This window comes from Canis aureus, chromosome 15 (assembly GCF_053574225.1).
Source record: "Canis aureus isolate CA01 chromosome 15, VMU_Caureus_v.1.0, whole genome shotgun sequence".
NCBI lineage: Eukaryota > Metazoa > Chordata > Mammalia > Carnivora > Canidae > Canis > Canis aureus.
Genome location: NC_135625.1, coordinates 2,483,325 through 2,506,989, shown reverse-complemented (window position 1 = coordinate 2,506,989; position 23,665 = coordinate 2,483,325). Strand labels below are relative to the sequence as shown.

Below are 23,665 nucleotides of genomic sequence, written 5' to 3'. Positions count from 1 at the left end.
TCCATGACCCCCTATCTGGGAAAGGCAGGCTCTGTTGGTAATGGAGACTTTACCCCATGCAGCCACATGCTTAACAATGTTATGTTAAAATCAAGGCAGCTGAGGTAGACATTCCTTACACATTTCCTGAGAGATTCATTTTCAATACAGGAAAGACAAAAAAAAAGTTATGTTTTTCTTCATCCACAAATCCATATTTTACTTACCCATAGGTATGGCTTATCTGCAGTGCCAATCTGACCCCACATGGCTCTAGGAGATCTCATCATCTCGTCTCTCCTGCTGAGGGAAGGGGCAGCAATTAACAGTGAAGAGGAAGCAAAAGAAATGCCATACTCTTTATTCAGTGTCATTAGAATTATCATAAAAACAAAAACCACAACAAAAAAACTTGCTGTTAGGTGCTTTCTGGTGCTATTGACATGATGCTCACTATCCATTAGTGAAGAAATAAGACACTATTATAATTAAGGCCAGCGCCACCCCTTGTCATTAGACATTTGGTGTGTAGAGTATTTGGTTTGTCCATCATCTCATGGCCTGTGCTAGCATGAGTATGTCAACATGTAGGAGTAAGCCTGTGGTTCTTCCCAAGCTTCTAAACCCATCCTATATGAGTAATGTTGGGGACATTTTATTGCTTTCTTGATTATAATTTCCATACTCTTTTTTTCCTTCAGTATTAGTAGCAGCAATACTGACCATTGAATGGAATTAGTGTTGGGTGGTGAGATACATAAACTCCATAGGGCAATATTTTAGGTATTTTACTTAATAATTTTTATTATTGTATGTAAAATGGGCCGATATGTTGGTTGGCCGTAACATTTAAAGTAGTAGCAAATTGACCATATATATTTTTTCTGTGTTTAAGTTACTAATATGCATATACTACCTTATTTTTAAAAATCACTTATTTATTTATTTAAGAATGAGAGAGAGAGGACACATGTGCAAGGGTGGGGTGGGGCAGAGGCAGAGGGAGAGAGAACCCCAAGCAGACTCCTCACTGAGCACAGAGTCTGACCTGGGCCTCAATCCCATGAGATCACAACATGAGTCGAAACCTGTACATTTTTTTTTCTTTTATAAATTTATTTTTTATTGGTGTTCAATTTGCCAACATACAGAATAACACCCAGTGCTCATTCCGTCAAGTGCCCCCCTCAGTGCCCGTCACCCAGTCACCCCCACCCCCTGCCCACCTCCCCTTCCACCACCCCTAGTTCGTTTCCCAGAGTTAGGCGTCTCTCATGTTCTGTCTCCCTTTCTGATATTTCCCACACATTTTTTCTCGTTTCCCCTTTATTGCCTTTCACTATTTTTTATATTCCCCAAATGAATGAGACCATATAATATTTGTCCTTCTCTGATTCACTTATTTCACTCAGCATAATGCCTTCCACCTAACTGACTGCACCTCTCAGGCGCCCCTCATATATACTACCTTAAAATCAGTCATAATAGGAAAATAATTTTTCATAGAATTTGCAAAGGAGAAAATAAAATGTATGCACATCCCCATGTCTTGGAATTAAGCACCGTACTTCTGCTTGTCCCTTCCCTGGGTGTATGTGAGGGGTCTGATTGAGGCATGTTGGTGACAAAGTATGAACAAGACCGGACTATTTATCTTCCACATGTGGTTATAAGGTGCCCTGTGGATGCTCCCACATCCTTTAGCATCACCCCCTCCAATTCCGTACCTTTTCAGCATTGGCCAGTTATTAACCATTCTCACTCTGGAGAGATTCAGTTCTATTCTCAGGATGCTGGTTTGAACCTTGGCTGGCACCTCCTGTGGCTGCCACCCCCCCCCACCCCTTCAGCGGGCCTGTTACCTGCACCCAGAGCTGGAGCTAGAGGGACCAGGCACATTCTCCTGTGGCTCGTGGCACCACCTTCATGCCCCACCACCCAGAGTGGGCAAGAGGGACAAGTGGGGAGGGAGCTGCCCCATACATCGGCCAATCTCTGCCTGTCTCCGGGTTGTTCCCCTCTGTAACCCAGCAAAGCTGCAGTTCTGAGGGGTGAGCATCCAAGTGTGGCCCTGTCAGAGCAATGCCTTTGCTCTGGACTCCTGCCTGCCTCAGGCTGTCCTGCGCATGAGACCTCCACCTTCCCAGAGCCTCCTGGGACTCTGACCCTCTGAGCCCCTCCCCTTGGAGGATGCCAGTTGTGTTTGAACAAGCTGGACAAGCACACACAACCTGAGTGTGAGCATTCTATTTGATGCCCTGCATATCTAAGTTAGCAGCACACACTGCACATTTTCTGCGATAGAACATGCTCTCGGTGCATTATTTTCACCGCGTGCATGATATTTTAATGCACAGGTATGACATGGCACATTTACTCCCCACCTGGTCACTTATTATCTACCCAAGTTGTGTGTCTATGTTACTCTAGGTGCCCGTGTACCCTAACCCAGCCCTGGACTTTGCAGAGCTGAGGTGAGATGATGTGAATCGACTTATCTTGTTCAGATAGCTCTCCAGGACAATCTGGGGCACCAGAGATCCATAAGGCACATACAAGTACTCAAAAGACATATTTCAAATAAGATGAATATGAAAATGGCATTACCTTAAGGTGTCCTGAGATCAGTCCTGAGTTCTAAAGGTCTGATTGCATTTGGTTTATGAAGTGCTCAAAATGCTCAAAGTCGGAGAGACATCAGTGTGTACAGTATATAGTCTTACACAAGTGAGGATGTTCTCAAAGTTTGTGACTTACAGAATCAAGTTCCTAGAAGGACGTTTCACAGAAACGTGAGTTTTGTTGGCTTAATCGTGTCTGCCACGGGGAGTTAAGGGAGTGGTTTGAGTGTGAGCCTGGAGACGGATGGGAGTCCCTTGAAAACTCAAATGATAGAAATCCTCAAAATGCAATACATACCTGATCCTTTATGCGTGCGTTAGTTAGCTGTGGCTGCTGTAAAGAAGTAGCACATACTGAGTTGCTTATGACCACGGAAATGTATTTCTCACAGTTGCGGAGGCTGGATTTCTGAGATCGGGTGCCTCGTACGGTTGGGTTCTGGTCAGAGCCTGTTTGTGGGTGTCAGACTGCAGATTTCTTCTTTGCCCTCACATGGTAGAAAGAAGGAAGGGGGCTCTCCGGGGGTCTCTTTGCAAGCATAGGATCCCATTCATGAGGCTCCATCCTCATGCCCTTATCACCTCCTAATGACCCCACGGCCTGACACCAGCACATCTGGGGTTAGGATTCCAATATAGGAATTTTGGGTGGATATAAATATCCAGTCAATTCCACTGACATATAGGTGACGGCTAGACTGACCGGGATCGTCTGGCTACTTCCAGGCCCACAGGTTTAGAGTCTCACTTGAGTTCCCAAGCAAATGTTCCCTGTAGGGTGACCAACCATGGATTTGTTGCAGAGCAAAACCAGTGCTGAATAAAATATCTACTAGCTGAGTGATGTATACTAAAAAGGCTCTTGCTCCAAGTTTAGGGGGTTTGTCTCCTTTGTTTAGGGGGTTCAGTTTATTCAGTGTCAGTGTTCAGTCTGAATGTCGCAAATATTCACAGTCACCTAAAGTCACGTGGTGGGGGAGTGGGATCAGATGGTGGCCCATCGATATCCCAGGAACAACTGGGTAAAGAGAGTAAGAGAAGGATCCTCTAAAACAGATGCACTAGAATTGCTGATCAGAGCTCCTTCTAAATGTGGTGGAACAATCTCCTTGAATATATTAGAAGCCACGTCTTGGAATTATTGTGCAAACAGTCATCCTTATAATTTGTGACATTACCTAATCACACACGGAAGACACTCAACCACCTTTGCTATTTTAACTATTATAGTTTAAGACACCCTGTTGCGCCTTAACAATGTGCTGGAAAGGAGAAGAATCGTATTTAATGTGGACAGACTTCTTCGTTTCTGCTTTGTTTTGCTGTGCGTATGGCTCTTGCAACAACATTACCAATACTTTTGTCGTGTGAGAAGGGGAAGCAGCGGGAAGCTTGTGCGTCCCCCCTGGAATCCCCAGGGATGCGTGTCCCCACACGGGCGCCCTGGCCACTGGTACAGATGCTGGTTTAAGGAAGCTGACTCGTGCTCCTGGTCCCTGCCTTTGCTCTTCCTTGAATCGTTGTCCCATTTTCATGTTGCCGAGGTCTTGAAACTTACGTTGATTTTGCTGATTCACATCCGCAATCATTGGATGGAACTCTTACTTCAATTCAACCTTAAACACCATGTAAACAGAACCACCATCAAAATAAAATGGCCTTTCCATTTTTATGTAGGAGGAGATTATATATTTTGCAAAAGCACACAGAACTGAAATCAATCTGATGAATTTTTCATGCGGCTTTTCATTTTCTTCCAATTTATCTTGTGCTTTTCTTTCAACAGTTGAAGCTTAAGTAGCTGAGGGACAGTGACTCGTGGATGAGGCACAAACAGTGTCTAGGTGTGGTTCAGGCAAGGCACACTCCGGTGGGTACTCCTCTGCACACGTACGCTACATTGCAAGCAAATCAAGGAAGGCAGTTTTATTTTTACCTCATTTGATGAGTCAACGGCATCTATTGGTTTTGAGCTCTTTTCCTGTGTTTGTTAGCAAGTTCTAACAAACGTTCTCTCTGGTTAGAAAGCCCAAGAGCTTTCATTCTAGCAAAACCAGTAACTAATGTCATGTTTTCACCTCTCTGAGCTCCTGTTCTATGTCCATGAAACATGAGAATATATCACCTCCAAATCCCTTCCAGTTGAAAAGCTGGTATCTCCAGGTGAACTTTTAGTTTCTGATTTGCATTTCTGACTGTATTATTTTACTTACACCAGTTACACAGCGTGCTATTTGTATGTGGATCAAATTATTCTATGCCATCCACAGTAATGTGTGCTAACTCATTAAATGTCACAGTCATTGTGGGGAAACTGAGGCACAGAGAGGCTGACTTGCCCCCCGTTGCCGAATCCCTACTAATAGTAGAGTCTAGATTTAATTAAAGCCGGAAAAGTCCCCAATTCCCTCTTCTTAGTCACTATACTACACCTCCTGTCTTTTTCTAAGAAAAAAGAAATGAGAATATTTCTTGAAATTGTGTTACTTTGGTGGTTTAGAACTGACTCAAGGCTATACACATCATGTACCAATTACACTTAGTATTTTAAAAAGCTGTGCTCTTTTAATTGATCCTACCTTAATATCTGGCAACTTGATGAAATTTGTCTTTATGTGACAGGGGGATTTTCAGTGATTTATCAGGATAGTTTTCTTTAATACTTAAAAGATTAAATAAAATAAGAAAAAATACTTTTAAACATACACATATTCCACTATGTTGCATCCCATTATAAATGAGGGTTAAGGACATTAGTAGATTACTTTTTTTGCCTGGGGAATATAGCAGTTTGATCCAGGAAATACAGACGTTGAAGCCTACTTATCCATAGACAGATGGCTTTATCATTTTTCAAAAACAGTCCCACTAAATCAATGTCAGGTATGATAGCAACATTCTTGAAGGAAGGTCAAGGGTGATCACAAGGGTAGTGCATATTTTTTAAAAAATATAATACTCATTTATTCATGAGAGACACAGAGAGAGAGGCAGAGACCCAGGCAGAGGGAGAAGCAGGCTCCCTGCAGGGAGCCCGACATGGGACTTGATCCCAGGACCCCAGGATCACACCCTGGGCAGAAGCCAGGCGCTCAACCACTGAGCCACCCAGGTGTTCTAATGCATCTTTAATATGAATGCATACAGTCACCCTCTTCTTACTATAAATGTGATTTTTTTTCCTGTAAATCACAGAAATACATTTTGGTAGACCTATATATTTTCTGTTTTTTAATGACTTGGTCAAGTGAGAAGCCCCACGAGTACTATTAGTATTCCTAACAAGGGCAGTTGGCGCTAGGCTTCATCCTGAGTTACTCAACATTACGTATTGCCATAGAGACGTACGAAGAGGTTCTCTGCAGAGGAGCAGGGCTGGGCCCACACCCCTCTGGTGCAAGGACCTAAGCACGGATGTGTCTGCAAGGGCAGGGCGCATGTGTGAAGGTGTCCCTCATCTCAGACAGGTGACTGGCGAGTGGGTTCAAGGGATTGTTCTAGTAAACTGAAGTGTTAATCTCATGAACTGTCTTTATTAGATAATTAACAGCAACTGTGATAACCAAGCCTGGCGTGCCAGTGGCTGTACCCGGTACCAGTAAAGGGTTCACATCGGAGTCCGATGCGGGTCTGGGAGCCCAGTCTCATCACGTAGGATGAACTAGACAGGCAGAAACACAGCAGATGAACATGCCTCCATCTGCTCCAAGATCTCCGTGGGCAGCCACTCTGTCAGACCTGATGACAAATGCATGGACGCCTCCTGGGTTCCTGGTCGCCTTCCCTTTACCCGCCCTCTCCCAGAATACATATCCTGGAGGCTCTCCATCTTCCCTCCTAATAGAAGTATTTTTTTTTCTTTTTTTCTCCTTTCTAGGAATTATTTAAAAGCCATGGGTTGATTATATTTTTTTACTTTCTCTCTTTCTATGAATAATAGAAAGGCAAAAGTTTAACCAAATAAATCAGAACTGTGATTGAAACCTTTTATACCCTTACCCAGAGCATCTTAGCATTACAGTGAACTGTGGAGGAAATGGATCCGGTTTCTACTGGATTCTCTTTCAAGACTCTTAGCAAACAAACCATCGTGAGGATGTGTAGGGATGATTCATGTCAAGGCCCTCCTCCCAAATACAGTTCCTTGCAGGATATCTCAAGACTCGTATGGCAAAAATAATCTAAGGTAATAGATGAGCAGCTCCCACCCTACGGGGCCTTGCGTGGATTGAATCAAAGCAGCTCAACGTGCACCCCTGTCATCTGGATGCAAGACGTCGCGGGGGCCTTGGGAGCCCAGACTGGGTGCTGAGGCGAGTCCAGGGCACACGCGGCCTCTAAAAGCCTGGCTACCATTTTCCTGGCTTATCAGAGTCACATGTCACATAAAGTGAAGTGTCCCTGACCACCAAAGTCCTCTTAAAAGAATCCTGTGCCATTTAAATATTTTAGAGTTAATGTAGTAACGTCTTCAAATCTAAGCTTATTTAATTAAATGTGGATACAGCCGGCAATCACCTTTCAACGTGCTTTAAATCACCTCCGTGGCTGGAGAGAAGCTCGCACTATTCCAGTTGCTTATTTATTTATGTACATATTTTTTCATCTTCTGGCTCCAGACGAGATAAGGTGCCAGGGAAGGAAAGCCACGGGGGATGTGAGGGACCACACGTAAGACGAACGCGTAAGGCTTCTAATTAGCAAAGTCCCAGCAACGCTGTTGCTGGGTGGCCACGGGCTGTGCGAGTGAATGGGGAAAATCAAGGGTAAAAATGTAAAACCATATATGGAGCATGTCAAGCAACTTCAGAGACGGTTATGTCAGGGGTAAGAATCATGCCTTCGTATCTTACCACTGAGGGATGGTGACCTACGATAGTCTGTGAGTACTAAATTGTGGTTCCTTAATTCACACTGACTAAAACGTACTTCCTGAAAGCTACTTAGTGCTCACATTTGTCATTTAAAAGGCATTGCATCTTAGTATTTTCCTCGATTTCTGTGAATGGAGGAACATAAATATTCCTTAAAAGTCATTTTTAAATCTCTAGCATGAGCGCACATCAAAGCACGGTATTCACTTCTGGACAGCCTTCAGGAATGTTCTGGAATAATGTGTTTGAGTCAGTATCAGTATGTATCAAGCCAAGAAGCATCACAGACTTCTTCGAAATTGAGAATCTTTTCCGGCCTCGAGCAAACGTTGGCATCAGTATCCAGAGTTCTGTTGAGTCCTATGGAGGTTTATTCTGATTGCAACTTGAATTTACTTTTTTCATTGGATTGAACTACGGCAGCGAGGAATTAGGGTAGCTTCTCAGCCCTGGGAGGCATACCTAGGGCCTTTTTTTGTGATTAGTAAAAAACATCCTTTATGTTTTAGGCAGTTTTCACACCGTAAGTTGCGTCTAATCGTCACAATTGCACTGATTAGCATCTTCCTTTCACAACGAAGGGAAAGCTGTCATGGAGAACTGGCTCTGGTTCTCCCAGGCTTCCGGGCTGTTCTGGGCCCGCCCCCTCACCGCGTCCCATGCAGACTTGAGGCTCCCACCATGGGCCAGGCTCTTGGCCACTGGAGATGAGCAACTACTCATCCTCAATGCCGAGCATGGGACCCCTTCTTCTCATAAGTTTGCAGTGATCCCGTGATCCCGTGAGCATGACAAAGTCGGTGCAGCCACCCTGGGCTCCTAGTGTCTTGTAAGGTTCCATGCTCAGGACACTCGGCCGTTTCTCAAATATTCTGGTAGCTTCTGTGGGCCACGGGGTGGTGAGAGCCTGGCGCTGCCCCTGCACGGAGGCTGCTCCCCGACCACCACATCTTCCGTGTCTCACCTGAAACGCTCCATGTCCACCTGGGCAGTATGTGCCCATGAATATTTATGTATAAAATAAGGGTAAAATCTACCTGGAATCGTTAAGGATAATTTGTGTATTCCAGGCTAGATCTGAAGCTAGAAGTGCTGTGGAGCTGCTAATCCAATTTGGTTATTTAATGTTTCTCGAATAGTAAAGCCATGATCTTAGAATTCGAATTATGGGATTCAAAAAGTTATTCTGTTAATTGAAGGCATGGTTATCTTACGGCACTCCGGCCTTCTGGCTCCTAACAGAGCACCCTCTCCTAATCTTAGAGATTTCTACATAAAGGGTACACTTTATCTTAAAATGGTAACTAGCCCAAAGACATGAGCCTATCTTACAAACAGATGCTCTTGCAAATTTGTTATCCATTGGGCACTTATGTTACTATTTATATTACTGTTCATTATAGCCATTTATTAATTGGCTATTAAATAACAAGATTCACAGATGCATAAATCAGCACTTTTCTTTGGAAGATGGAATACCATTGATCAATTTTTAAGTAAAAGATTAGTAAATGTATTTCTCTTTACTTCAACTTGTTAGCAAAATGATTTTTTTTTTTTTTGGTTCTGTACATGGATCATGTGTTCTTGACCTTCTATAATGTGTGCTATTTTTAGAATGATCGTTTATCAAACATCCAATTTTATGATGTTTACTACTTATGGGCACCGTTCTCTGAGTATTTTAAGAGCACTTGAAGAGCAGTTAACCTTCACAATAAACCTACAATAAAACTGTTACTATCCTATTTTAAGGTGGAGATATTGTAATGCAGAAAAGTTAAATAATTTGACCTAAATCACAAGACATTACAAGTGCAAGGCCAAGGTTCAAAGCCGATGGAGCTGGCTCTGAGCCTGAGCTTCAGTGATGATGCTGGGCTCTCCGTGTAAAGATTATAGTGGGTCTGATCCAAATGGCTCCTCCAGGTGTGGCTGAAGACAGAAGGACTGGTTGCTATGAACAAGCATGCAAGTGTTCATGGCCAACTACTGAGCTCACCTATTGTTTAGAAGATAGACACTGATTCCTAAATATCACATGAGTAGACTTAAAATGAGTACATTGGCCTTGATGAATAGAAAAGGAATATATTATCTCTGCTCACGATTAGTCTCCTGTGCTGTCCTGAAAAGAGTTAATACGGTATAGTATTTCTACAGGTTACTATGCTATTTCTTTCATGGTTATACACTTTTTTTTTAGATTTTCGTTACTCGATTTTTAGAAATTCTGATTAACATTTCCAAAACATAGTTTTTGGGGGCAAGTTTACTAAGAAGAGGGCAGTATGGATAATTTCAGAATTTGCCACCATTCTCAGGAAAAAACACTGATGCCACCCCTGCCATGTGTACAATGTTATTTGGGCTCTGGGATTCTCCTCGGTCTACAAGCTCACTCACAGTTTTTATTTATTTATTTATTTATTTATTTATTTATTTATTCATTCATTCATTCATTCATTCATTAATTCATTCGAGACACGGAGAGAGAGAGGCAGAGGCACAGGCAGAGGGAGAAGCAGGCTCCATGCAGGGAGCCTGCTGTGGGACTTGATCCCAGGTCTCCAGGGTCACGCCCTGGGCCGAAGGCAGGCGCTAAACCGCTGAGCCACTGAGGGATCCCCCATTCACGGTTTTTAAAGTTTCTTCGAGACTATCCTGATGGCTGTCTCAAGTTTGTGAGCATGTTGTCTATATGCCTCACCTAAAAAAACAGGTTTTCAACAACTAATTATTTGTACTACTATAATCTTTTTACTAAGAGATATTCTTAAAAGGTTATTTTCCGTAAATCAGTTGTTTCACATTTCTCTCCTCACCACCGAATTATTATTTTTTGTTGTTGTTAACACGGCTGTTAGGAAATTCAACGTTGTGCTTATCAACTTAACAGAACTGGCAAAGACGTAAATAAGTTAACATGGAATTCTCCCCATTTGCTAACTGGAACTTACGGGGTGGTGGGCTGTAGCATATCGTGACAAATAAGCCAGGAGCAGCTTGGTGCTAGAAGAGAAATAGCAACCCGTTCCCTCCCGCAGCTGAAGAACATGCTTTCAGGGGCCAACAGTTACTAGTAAGCCACAATCCACAACATGTCACGCACGTGGGTCTCTTAGGTGCAGTTTTGTTGAGTTGCTTTCCATTGAATTCCTGATTGAAAGAACACAATTATAATTTAAATTGCACTAGTAATAATCATTAGCCCTGAATACATCATATTAAATGTCTTGAATTATTCCTGATTTTCTTACAGAAATATTTTTCTGGTAGTATTTTTCTTACAGAATCCAAGTTTTGATTCATTGAAAATAATTTTTAGAATTGTTTATTTTTGAAATGTCGGAAACCCATTTTTTTTTACCCCTTATATATATCTCAGGGCTTCATTGAATTGATGCATTAAAGAAATTTTTTTTAATGAAATAGAGTTCACTCCATATTTTTTCAGGCAATCTCTCAAATACAGAGCGGGACTGTGTTGTGGGTGTGACATCTGTCAGTGGTGTCAACACGATCATAGCACAACCAACTGCCTGTTCTCTCACCTCAAGTAACCCCTCTTCACTCGCAAGACTTTGATTCTTGCTTCAGTGGCCCCATTTCTTTATCAGCCAATATCTTAATTTGCTAATTGAGATTCTACTAGGTTTCATCAGATGCATTTCCCTGTTCAGACATACAGTCTGGGATTCTGACTTCAATGATATTAATTTCTATTTCAATAATTAAGATCTTGTCCAATTTGCATATTTTAACTTGTCTCTGCTTTCCTCATTTCATCCATCTAGGACTGGTGACATTAGTGAAAAAAAAATCTTGATCTGTTATTTATATAATTGTTTGGAGTCTTTCTAATTAATGACCTCAAAATAATAGAGCATTCACCCTCTGAATGTTTTGAGTTTCTGCTTAGTGTTTAGTCCCGGAGAGTGAATATACATGAGACTCACTCTTATTCATAAAGTCCCCTTGGAGTAGAACACGCCTTTCTTTCCTGTGATCACATATCATTGAACATAAAAGGGACAAGCATTTATTGAGCATATATTATCTGCGGGGCATTTGCTAATAATGTTGCATGTTGTCCGAGCTAATTATTGAGCGAATCCTTTGGGGCACATGTTCTATTAGCCCATTATACACGTGAAATCAGCCTCTATTGATTCCTTCAAAAAGTATATAGAGGGATTCCCTGGGTGGCGCAGCGGTTTGGCACCTGCCTTTGGCCCGGGGTGCGATCCTGGAGACCCGGGATCGAATCCCACGTCGGGCTCCCTGCATGGAGCCTGCTTCTCCCTCTTTCTGTGTCTCTGCCTCTCTCTCTCTCTGTGTGACTATCATAAATAAATAAAAATGAAAAAAAAAAGTATATAGAAATTATGTACTTTGGGCCAGGCATGTTTTAGGTGCTTTGGATAAATTCACTAAAACCTAGTTCCAGCATGCTGCCTTAGGCGTCTCCTTCAGACAATGAGGACAATAATCCAATATGTCCCCCAGGTGCTTTCCCCCAACATATCAATCAGTTTGGAAATAGACTGACTGGAATTCAGGACTTCATTAATATCAGGTGATCGATACGTCTATTCGACTCTATGTTGTTTTAGTTCTGCCATCATTACTTTTCTTGGGGTGTTTGAGCTTTGGAATTGAAAAACGATTCAAGTATGTTAAAATATCTACGTGTAACATATATGTGTGTGTTTATCTACGTCTGCGTTATGCACACTCGCACACACACTCACATACACACAACCCAGAATCACCTACTGAAACAGTGGTACTGACTTTGTGGTTATGTCTGTGAAATCATGTTAAAATCAGTTGAGGCAGAGGAAAATGGATAATTTAATTTGTACCAGTGGATATTAAAAAGCTGCATTTGCTAAGTAGTCAATCAGTCAACTAAATAGCAAATACTTATTTCAATTTTTTTAAAAAATGCCATTTTGTTTACCTTATGTTTGGCATTGTTTGGGGCAAGATTATATTGAAAAGGATGTGAGTGAATGGAGTCAACCTAAGTCAATTAATATGTAACTTACAGTCAATAGGACGTAAATAGGAATTAAGAATTGCATTGTAAGCACTCAAAATAATGAACCACATCAATGTGTTTCTGTTCAGCTGCATTACACGTATAGCGTAAGATTATTATTATTAGTGATTTATAACAAATGCGAAATTTAAATCAGCAGTGGTTCATGTCTATTTTAGGTTTAGCGCAGTCTCATTTATTGTTCAAGTAGATGCACCCAAATGCATGGTTCTGCCTCCCAACACTTGGGATTAACTAGTCAGTCATATCCTGGGATGTTTAATGTACCTAATATTCTATTTTCATATTTGGATACTCTGTGGTTCATTGTTGTGCACTATTTTCAGCTGGGCTTTTTATTTTTACTTTTTATTTTTATTTTTTTTAACTCCATCACACTGGCTGTGGCAATCCACCATCCCTGCACCATTTCGTGTTTAAAAATAGGCTAGGTCAACTCTGGCAACTCGCCAACTCAGAAATAAACTTACCAGCGAGCACAGGCGGATAAGTACTGAGTGCTTTGCATGTCCCGCTTGTTGTTTGGGTTGGTGGAGGGCTTGGCGTCCGTCAGTAATGACGTAGAGCTCTCAGATAATGCGATTTTAGATGTGGAGGTGACCGTGGCTAGTGCCATGTTTCCGGTCGAGTAAGACAGATTTCCAGACAAGCACTGAGATCTTGATCCTTAGACAAGGTCGAAGCTGGCAGGTTCAGGATTAGAACTTGTGATTCCCCGTGTCTGTTCTGCGACCACGCACCACTGCTCGGGGGCGACAGCAGGGAGATCACCAGGGATGGGGATGGTGATGGGGATGTCCCAGCAGAGGAACAGGGCCACCATGAGTGGGGGCAGACAGCACCATAGATGCAAGAGTGAGAAAATAGGAAGGAAGGAGAGAATCTGAGGGGAAATACTGCTAAATAGGAGAGGAGACATGTGGAGAGGGGGGAGATCCAGAAGCGTGGATCTTTGTGTCTAAGTCGAAAGAATGATGTCAGCAAACAACATGAATGGCTTTGCTGACCTGGGCTCCTGAGCTAACCCGTGTAACCCGGACACACTGGGTGTAGGAGCAAGCACTGATCACCGTGCTCCCCATGGCACCTGCACACCCTGCGGTACACTGGGCGCTTCCCCCAGTGCGTCCCTGGGAACCTGGCCCCAGGCTGACAGGGTGACCAGGTGACAAGCTGGGTCCCGGGAGGTGCTCAGGTCATGGGAGGAGGCCTCAGGGGGGATCTGGGCCTTCTGGGGGAGGCCCTGCAGAGCTCCTCCCCGGCCTGTGAGCACCCACGGGAGGAGGCCCATGGGGAGCCAGGTGGCCTGGCCTGGCCTGACCACCCCGGCTCCTGGACGTGGGGCCCTGGGGTGCTGTCTCCCTGGGGTGCATGGTGGAGCCCCAGCAGCCTGCATGCACCACCGCAGGCCCCTCCCCGCCAGAGGATGGAGGGCACAGGCTCTCTGTCCCCTTGAGTCTGGACGTGTTTGTGACCTGACACCCAAAGGAAGAGGGTGAAGGGGTTCGTGTTCGTGGGGGCCCCAAGCCTCAAGCTCCGCTCTGCACCCCCAGCTCCCTGCCAGTGCCGAGGTGAGCACTCCAGCTAGGGCGGCCCTGAGGTCAGGGACCTGAGGCCACACGGTGGGGTGCAGCCCCCCGGTGCCAGCGTCTCTGGGCCGCACCCCTGCTGGGCTGCGATGGGCCGGGGCCTCTGCGCTGCTGCCTGGGTGCCGGGCCTCCTGCAGCCCCTGACCGCGTCCTGCCACCCAAGGGCCAGCCATTTAGGGCAAAAGTCACCTCCAGCCCCTTAGTGTCGAGTTAATGTTCTGGCTGGTCACGTTCCAGTTCTTTCTCTCCATGCACGACTTTCCCCACCTGGCACCATCATGGTCACGGAGCAGGGATGATTTCATGCCCCCCTCCTTTATTTTATTTTATTTATTTTATTTTATTTTATTTTATTATTTTATTTTATTTTATTTTATTTTATTTTATTTTATTTTATTTTATTTTATTTTATTTTTTTAAGATTTTATCTATTTATTCAGGAGAGACACAGAGAGAGGCAGAGACCCAGGCAGAGGGAGGAGCAGGCTTCATGCAGGGAGCCTGACGCCAAACTCGATCCCAGGACCCCAGGGTCAAGCCCTGGGCCCAAGGCAGGTGCTCAACCGCTGAGCCCCCCAGGGATCCCCACACCCCCCTCCTTTAACGTAATGCTATCTAATATTTCCTTTTTTTATATAATCATCTTTGACGGTAACATTCTCCCTTGAATAAAAAGATCCAAGTTTGTGTGAATTGCTTTCTTATTAGACTTGTCTGATTTCAAAGCTTTGCTGCCGTAAATAATGCGGTGATAGTCACGTACACACTCCATAGTATTTGCCCCCCAATACACCTGCGACGCGCCTAAGGTGCTCTTCTCACGGTGCTCACTTTTACTCATCCGGTGTCTACCTGCCACCTCCCCGTCGTGTTTCAGAGCCAACATAATATTTGCAATTTTGAGCGTCTTTGGTTCCTTTAAGGCAGGTGTCAATTAATTGAACGTATTCCACTGAACAATAAAAATATATTACTTGGAAGAAAGAAGCCGGGTCAGACTCAAGCCCAGCACTGTTACAAAATAATCAGGAAAAAAGTGCAAAAGATAACTCCAACCCCAACAATGGAAGAGTCACTCTTCTAAGGATGTGACCCCGAGGTGCAGGCAATTAAATATAAATGGTTTTATTTAAGCGCCTGACGTTGTGATATCACCTTTGTGACTTGAGCTAAATTTTTCTCAGTAAGAAGTAATTAAAAATCACTTTTCAACAATGATCTTTCTTGATGGTTCAAGGTCTTACACTATTCCTCAGATAATATTATTCTTGGCAGAATTTATCTATGAAAGTGCAAAGTAAAAGTCAGTGAAAGGCACCCGGGGTTCATTTAAAAAGGAATATAATACACTTAGAGTGGAGAAGAGCGAGATAAGAGATTGCAATTCCCTGAGTATCCCGAAGAGCCGTCAATAATGATTTAAAGGACTTCGGTATTAAGTTAAGGAATTGACATCAGATCTGGGAAAGATGTCAGAGCCACTGAGAGGCCTCGTGTTCGTTAATGCCAGTATTTTATCCGAATATTTTCGGAGTGTGCGACTCGTCCGGTACCAAAACCATTCTGAAGACGTCTCTCCCGCTCCACCACCTCTTTTTGCCTCCCCGCTCCTGCCCCTGCCCCTCGCCTCCCCCGTCCTCTCTCTCCCTCCCCACTAGCACCCTACCCCAGTCTCCATCCTTCCTCTCCCCCATCCCTCTCTCCATCCTTCTTCTCACCCCATCCCTCTCTCCATCCTTCCTCTCCCCCCACCCCTGTGTCCATCCTTCCTCTCTCCCACCCCTGTGTCCATCCTTCCTCTCCCCCCACCCCTGTGTCCATCCTTCCTCTCTCCCACCCCTGTGTCCATCCTTCCTCTCCCCCCACCCCTGTGTCCATCCTTCCTCTCCCCCCACCCCTGTGTCCATCCTTCCTCTCCCCCACCCCTGTGTCCATCCTTCCTCTCTCCCACCCCTGTGTCCATCCTTCCTCTCCCCCCACCCCTGTGTCCATCCTTCCTCTCCCCCACCCCTGTGTCCATCCTTCCTCTCTCCCACCCCTGTGTCCATCCTTCCTCTCCCCCCACCCCTGTGTCCATCCTTCCTCTCCCCCACCCCTGTGTCCATCCTTCCTCTCTCCCACCCCTGTGTCCATCCTTCCTCTCCCCCACCCCTGTGTCCATCCTTCCTCTCCCCCACCCCTGTGTCCATCCTTCCTCTCCCCCCACCCCTGTGTCCATCCTTCCTCTCCCCCCATCCCTCTCTCCATCCTTCCTCTCCCCCAACCCCTGTCTCCATCCTTCCTCTCCCCCCACCCCTGTGTCTATCCTTCCTCTCCCCCACCCCTGTGTCCATCCTTCCTCTCCCCCACCCCTCTCTCCATCCTTCCTCTCGTCTCCCCCATCCCTCTCTCCATCTCACCTCTCCCCCTCATCCCTCTCCCCCTCCCTTCCTCAGCCTGCTGACTACTCTGCAGTCTTCCCTGGAGCACAGTAGTACCAACCAGTCTTCTATCATGTCTCGTGTTCATCATCATAGAAGAGGCTTCAAATACCATAGAATCCAACCAGGCTCCGTGTGGAACTAGAAGTACCTCTTTTTTGAGGGCGGGGGGCTTACGTTGTTTACTATATGTGCCTGTGGTTTCTCAAAGATTTGATGACCTTCTAAATCTAGTACATAGATGAGAGGAAATGGACCCTCTAGAGTGAAATTTTCTTTCCTCCTAATTAAAAGTGTGAGACCTCGAGCAGGGGATTTACTGTCTCAGAGACTTCATTTCAATGGAGAAAACAGGAACAATAGTACCTTTATCCCCTGGTTGAGTCAGGATGACAGGGATGAAGCATGTAGCCTAGATTCTCGGTTAAGAACGGTTGCCCTCCTTTTATTTGATGCTTTGCTTTCGTGAGAACAGCATAGCCATGGAGGCTCTGTCCAGCTGTGCCCTCTGTGGGTGACATTCCAGAATCTTCTCCGTTGGGTGGCACTCATCTGTCTGCAGCGGGTTGACCTCCACCCCCGCCCACCGTTTGCTCTACCCTCAGGGCTGCCCCCTTGACACTGGTTGGTTCAGAAGTGGACAAGTGGCCGCGCCTAAACCAGGGGGCTCGGGGCATGGCCTTGTCACAGCGACTGGTCTTGAGTGGACACACGAACTACTGTGCTGCTCACCGGTATAGCACCACCCGTGATTTTTATGTTGGGGTTTGGGAGGAAAGAAGCTCTGTTCTGCTCTGAACCATGTACCTTGAGGCCTTGAACAACAGATATCATTCTGATGCCATTAGAGAATAAGAAGAAAAGGATGCCAAAATTTGATCAGATTATGTGTGATGCCAATCTTACCACTGACTTCTCTGTTATATGAGAGAATGAATTTCATTAAAAAAAAAATTAAGCCCATTTGAGGTGTGTTGTGTGTGTGAGAGCACATGCACAAGCATGTGTATATGTCTGTGTTTTATGATGAAAAAATTTCTGATAGAATCCTGAATTTTCTGAGAAATCCAGAAATTCCCATTTACAATTAACATTGTCTTGAGTCTAAGAAATGGCATTCAGCTTTTTCAACCTTAAGAAAGCTATGCATTTAGTAAAGTTTTTATAGTTTCCTATTGTTGTGAAAAATTGTGATAATTTTGCCTTCCTTGTGTCTTGTAAATCCCAAGAGGATAACATTTCTTACCTTACCTGTGCCCTACAATTCAACTTGTATCTCCCCTTCTGTGCCCCACAAACATCTCTTGCTCATCTCTATTTAATTTAATAAATAATTAAATTTATTATTAAATTTAATAAATTTAAATGATTTAAATTAAATTAGACAATTTAATTTAATTGTTTTCTTATGCATCTGTCCTTCCCTCTGTTAAGGCACCCCTCAAACACAGAGACCCTGCTCCAGGCACTGAATATGGGTTGAGGCTTGCTAGATACACTACAGAATTCCCACTGGCATTTGGATTCCAGATAGAGAGCAATATTTTTAAATGAGTCCCAAATACTGCATAGGACATACTTATACTAAGAAGTTATTGGCTGTTTATGTGAAATTCAAACTTAGCTGGTTGGCCTGTATTTTTATTTGCTAAATCTACCAACTGAATATTTGTTCTCCTGGATTGTTACTGCTTTCTCTACTGGGATTTTCACCACTGTACCCAGACACTATAATGGAAGCTACTTTTGGCCGTGTAACAATTACCCTAAAACCAAGCGACTGGTTGAAAAACAATATACACATACTATCTCACTGTTTCTGTGTGTCAGGAATCTAAGCTTGGCTTAGCTGGGTTCTGGGAAAGATTATTTGCTTGGCTAAACTATAGTCAGGCTCCCGAATCTTCTCTCAGACCCATCTGTGTACTTCTTGATAAAATCCAGGTTCAGGAAGTCATTTGTATCAGGACTCCCACCCTCGATGTCTGATCACCCACAATATCTGGTTGAGTTCTCGTCCCCCACCATCCCCTAGGTGAGGTCTGACATCCTGACCTGTCTTCAGCAAGAATCCCCTTTGGTCACTTAAGATAGAACCTTCCTCCCTCCCTTACCCCTGATCTTAGGATTTGTCTATCTACAGATCCCCTACCCTACCCGTGGGCCGTAAGTTTTTACTTCCCATGCTGTATTTGGAACTGAGCCCAATCTCTCAACTACGCTGTAAAATCCCATTGCAGTGGACCCTGTGCCTATCCTGGCAATCCTCCTCCCTTCTCCTCCTCTGAATAAAGTGTTCTTCAGCATGTTTTAACAAACATCATTGCATGTCTTTTTGTTTTTTTGTTTTTTCTCTGCCAATACCTCCAGCTCAAGGTCCCTTAGGAATTTGCAGTTAACCTGTCACTAGAACTACAATCTAAACTTGTGGAATGGGTTAGGGGGTCTTCTTTCAAGCTCACACATATGGCTGTTGGCAGCCCTTGGCTCGTATTACCTGGGCATCTCCAAAGGGCTGCATGTATGGAAATTGGCTTCTCCCAGGGCAAATCATCCAAGAGAAAAATGGAAAACACAATCCTTTTATAACCTAGTCTTGAAAGTGATTCCAATCATTGGGTTATATTCTAATTGGTAGAAATGAGGCCTTGGGTTTAACCTGCATTTAAGGGGAGGACATTAAAGGTCATAAATACTGGAGTGTGAGAATCCATGCAGCCATCTTGGATGCTCCTCACCACAGTGGGTTCTGGTGTGTAGAAGGTCATGAAAAAGGGGCAGGATCTATGGAGTCATCTTAGATCCTTACCGTGATGGGTTCTGACGTTATAATCTTCACTTTCCACTGTAGCCAAATTAGAAATAAACTAGGGATTATTGCTGATCCTTAAGGATATTTTTGCCAAAGAAATGAGACAGTATATGCTATAACTTGGATTCTGAGTTAGCTCAATTTTGATGTCCAATAGGGAAGTCAATGGCAACATTGAGTGTTTAGATTTAAGTTCAAATTTAAATGTAATTTAATTGGGCAGCCCCGGTGGTGCAGCAGTTTAGCACCACCTGCAGCCCAGGGTGTGATCCTGGAGTCCTACGTCAGGCTCCCTGAATGGAGCCTGCCTCTCCCTCTGCCTGCATCTCTGCCTCTCTCTCTCTCTCTCCCTCTCTGTCTGTCTGTCTCTCTCTGTGCGTCTCTCATGAATAAATTAAATCTTTAAAAAAATAAATGTAATTTAATTTAAAATATATTTTATCGTTTACCTGAGCCATCTTTCAAAACTTCAAAAGCCACATGTGTCCAGGTGCTGATTTGTGCAATGTGGATATAGAACATTCCCATTGTTATTTTGGAAATGCTGATATAGTGCCTATTAGCTTGGTCCAGTGGTATATTTTAGGTAGAGCAGTATTTTTCTCATTAATAGACAAATACATTTTTATGCTCATCTTTTTAAACCATAAGTAGTTGCTCATCTACTAAGATAATTTGCATGATAAACTGTCCTTGATAAACCTTCTCCTGAGTGGAGACATTGCTTTTCCCTTTATTGGAAATATTATCTACTTCTTTGGTGGTATTAAACTATGATATTTAAATGAAGGATGCTGATTATTACATTATGCAAAAAAGAACACAAAATCTAGTGTACTGCATGAGACATAATTTATGTAAAAACATGCACACAATTGCATTCAAGTATTTGATGTAAGTAATGAGAGAATCACACATAATGGGCATTTTTTATTAAACTGAGATTTAGTTGATTTGTCTTATGAATGAAGTTACTCAAGCAGATTGGATTGTGAGAAAAAAAAAAAAACAAGGATAAAAGAAAGGGATGGAAATTTCAGAAGCCCAGCACATAAATATCATCAAACAAATAAAGTTGGCTGTAATTTGTCTGTATAGGAGAAAATAGGCAAGTTTGGGACTTGGTTTAATGAAATCTTGTGGGAATTACATATATTGGCATATATGTAATATGCCAATAATTACATATATTGGCAATGTATTTCTCCATCTCCAGTATTTATTGGACATTTGGTATATGCTCACTAAGGTAACTTCAGGGTAAAAAAGATTGATCAGACACAGATATATTCTTACTGATTTCTGAATTCACAAGTAGGGATAAGTCATAAATCAAATGATCATAATACAAAGTAGGAAGCAATTAATATGGCAAAAAATTAAAGATTTTATTTATTCATTTGAGAGAGAGCACACGTGAGGGGTGCAGGGGAAGAGAGAGAAGCAGACTTCCCATTGAACAGGGAGCCTGACACAGGGCTCCATCCCAGACGTAGAGATCATGACCTGAGCTGAAGGCAGATGCTTAGCCATCTGAGCCATCCAGGTTCTCCAATATGGCAAAATGTTATGTTATATATTCTAGGACGTTGGAGAGAACATAAGTTCAAGGAAGGCAAGAAATTTGTTTTGCTAACAGAACCCCTAAGTGCAGAAAAGGGCCTGACCTAGAGTTCACTTTAAGTAAAATCTCAGTGAAGGAGCAGGTTAGAAAAGCTTCCCGAACAACAGCGTAGGAGAACTGGGCTTAAGGGGGTTGATTTGACAGGCATCTGAAAACAATGGACATGAGGTCTGGCTGGAACCAGCAGCACAGACACAAAGGAACAAGCAGAGTTTGGTTCTTCATGAGGAAAAACAAGTGATACAAGGGCTAGTCAGCAGAGTGGTGAGGAGGCCTAGCAGGTGAGAACAGAAAAGTCGGTGGGTCCAACATGGGAGAGGTTGTTGTGCCATGTTCGTAGTGTAGACTTGAAGTCAGAGGTCATCCACAGCATGGAGATAATGACACCTGTCTAAAATAGCTCATAAAGACATTGGAATAGATGCATGAGAAAAGTGATATGAATGCATTTTAGGAAAAAAAATAAAAATGCTGGAGGAATTCAAGGGCATGACAAATTTCAATGTCATTCCAAAACTGACTCACTTGAGACTCTACATTCCCTGGCTACCTCTAACTAAAACATATTAATTTGAAAAATATATCATCTATCTATATCTATCATCTATCATCTATCTATCTATATATCTATCTATCAATCATCTTCTGTCTATCTGTCAATCTATTATGTTTATAATTTATTTTTGCCTGGACACTGAGTCCCTTTACTCCTTATTTACTTCTCTTAAAAGAGGTGTTAAATATTTTTCACCAAGAATTTGTGTTTGTAGAAATGCAGTTTGGAAATGGACCATTGAGAATGCTGTGGTTGTCTGTGTTCCCTATTTTCCTACCCTGAGATTGTAGAGCTCGCATCTATTTAATAGCATTTATCATTTCCAACACAAGGATGGGGGGTCTATAGAGCTAGGAAAGAAGAAGCATATTCTAACATGTTGTATTTCATATATAGAGATTGTTTTCTCAGGCGCACTTGAATTCTGTTTGTCATAAATTATCTAAATATGCTGAACTTCACACATTGAGGTAGAATGTGTTCTTTTTATATAATTGAGATGCAAATTGCATAGACTTAAACCAGGACATGATGGTCCTTCAAGAAAAAAGCAGACCTAACATGTACCGATAATAAATACTGAAAACCCTTTTGCTTCTACCAACAAGGAGGTTTTGGTAACTTTGGCAAGAGAAGCTCTTTGAGGGATAAAACATGTTACTGAATCTGACTTTGAATTTTCTAGGTCAAATGCTTTGCATTTGAGAACTCAGATCATTATTTATTCTTTCATTCTTTCCACACTCTTTTAGGCACTAGTGGTCTTCTACTTGCCGAAGATGCAATAATGGGAAAGATGTATGCGCACGTGCACCCACACACTCTTCCTAGCCAAACTCTCTTACTGATTACATTCTAATAAGAGGACAATTGTATTTATAAAAACACAAAAGTAGGGGTGCCTCACTGGTGCAGTCGGTTAAGCATCCACTCTTGGTTTCATTTGGATTAGGTCATGAGATTGAGCCTTGTGTCGGGCTACACAGCTCAGTGTCAAATCTGTTTGAGGCTCCTTCCCTCTCCCTCTAACCCTCACCCCCCGCCTTTCTCTGAATCCCTAAACTAAATAAATAAAAAAAAAATAAAAGACAAACGCGAGTGAACTATTTAGTATCCTAAGGGGGATGCGAGCCATGGAAATCACTCAAGGAAGGAAAACAAAAAGTACTGACCCTGGAAGGAGGATATGTTCAAATGTAAAGACATGCATGTGAGACCTCAGTGAGAAGGTGCATCTGAGCAAAATATGAATGGGGTGAGGGAGCAAGCTACACGCGGAAGAAGAGCCTGAGGGCGGTGGTACAGACAGGTGTAAATATGATCAGGCAGTTGTGTGTCTGGGGATTCCCAGGATTGTCAGGGGAAGCCCGTGTGGCTGGAGCAGAGTGTGGAAGCAGACAGAAAGTCAGAAGAGTAACGCGGGACCACATTTTATAAGGCCATTTTGGACATTGGAGGGATATTAGCTTTTACTGCAAGTGAGTTGGGGGTGGACATCAGAGGGTTATAGGCAGAGGAATCATGGAATCTGTTTTACAGTTAACAGGATTTCTTTATGGTTATGTTGAGTATAGCAGAGCTTGGGGGAAAACAAGAATCATTTGGAGGCTACCCCTTTATCTACAAGAGAAAAAAACAGAGAAATGACAGAGTGAGAGGTGGCCCTATTGGGATATATTTTGAAGGAAGCCAATGGGTTTTGATGAAAGATTGAAGGTAAGATGTAAGGAAATGGAGAATAACATTAATGGCCCCAGACTTTGGACCTAGGCAACCGGGAAGATGTAGATGTCATTTATCTGGATGGGAGAAGTGGGGAGAGGAGGAGGTTAGGCATTGCATTTTGAACGTAGTAAATCTTTGGTGCCCACCAGACATTGCAACACAGGTGGGTATGCAGCTGGATTTTTCTCAGAAGAAGCCTCGGCCAGATGCAAGGTATTAGGATCCTATAACTGTTTAGATGGTATCTACATCACCAAACTGGTCAAGGTCACCAAGTGAGTTTAGTAGGAAGGAGAAGAACTTTGAGCACTGAGCCCAGAATATTATAGCAAGAAGAGGTTGGAGAGAAACAAAAGAACCTGTGGTGCTTTAAGGAAAATGGCCCCACAATAGAGAT

The 23,665-nt window shown here is 43.2% G+C and overlaps 1 protein-coding gene across 2 annotated transcripts in view; it reads left to right on the top strand.

Annotated features, from left to right (window-relative positions):
• CSMD1 (CUB and Sushi multiple domains 1) overlaps window positions 1–23,665 on the top strand; it is a 1,870,054-nt gene that overhangs the window by 777,401 nt on the left and 1,068,988 nt on the right. The gene's annotated exons all lie outside the window — the stretch shown is intronic.